Source organism: Pinus tabuliformis, chromosome 7 (genome assembly GCF_031772625.1).
Source record: "Pinus tabuliformis cultivar Carrire ecotype Pingquan chromosome 7, CPIR1, whole genome shotgun sequence".
NCBI lineage: Eukaryota > Viridiplantae > Streptophyta > Pinopsida > Pinales > Pinaceae > Pinus > Pinus tabuliformis.
The window spans coordinates 1705420097-1705421007 of NC_142293.1; the positions used below are offsets into that span (position 1 = coordinate 1705420097).

Here is a 911-nt window from a genome sequence, read left to right on the forward strand (position 1 = left end):
AATCGGACCATTCATTTCACGGACGCGCCACTTCTTTACTTGCAGTTTCAGCAAACACAGAGTAGTTAAAAACCCTTGAATACCTCCATTAGCTGCGACTCCCTATTGAAAGCTTCAAATATAAGCAAAAAAAATAGCCCGTCCGTGCAACACTCAAGATGATTTCAAATGGAGAAAATGCACCCTTCCCTCATATACCAGGATCTATATATTATAAGCACCAAAATAAGCTCCGACATAAGCTATTTCTTTAACCAGAAAAGAAGGCATCCGAGTTCTTGAATTCACCATGTCCTATTAAACCCTAGAACCCTGTTTTCACGTTTGCGTTTCTTCTCTCAAATTCGCGGCAGCGTACCGCTAGGAACCACGTGGGAGGGCTGTGTTAGCTAATGTATATCCTATTTCTTTTAATAAAATTTTATTTTCTGCTGACATAGGCCTTCAATTATTGCAAGGCTTGAAATTCCACCACCTGCTGACTTCAGGTCAGCAATAATTATGGTAGCAGGAAGCTCTCAGTCTTAACAACCGTAATTACAGAACACAGGGCCTATAGCTCAGTGGTAGAGCATTTGACTGCAGATCAAGAGGTCACCGGTTCGAACCCGGTTGGGCCCTAATCCCTTTTGAGTTTGAATGCCGGTTGCTGAATGTTAATTTGAACTTGTAAATGTTTTAAAAACATTTAGGACCTGCAGGATTCTTTTGAGTTTGAATGCCCGTTTCTGAATGTTAATTTGAACTTGTAAATGTTTTAAAAACTTTAGGACCTGCAGGTTCAAAAGGAGCTGTGGAGAGTTTTACTGCAGATCAAGAGGTCACCGGTTCGGCCCTCTTCTGTTTTGAATTTGGCGATGCGCGTTTCTGGACGTTAATTTAAATAGTTGAATGTTTTAAAAACTGTTAGG

The 911-nt window shown here is 40.6% G+C and overlaps 1 non-coding gene across 1 annotated transcript; it reads left to right on the top strand.

The window, feature by feature from the left end:
- Positions 1-549: 549 nt before the first annotated feature.
- TRNAC-GCA (transfer RNA cysteine (anticodon GCA)) lies at positions 550-621 on the top strand. The gene has a single exon. It is a non-coding gene; the product is annotated as a tRNA-Cys (tRNA).
- The last annotated feature ends 290 nt before the right edge of the window (positions 622-911 follow it).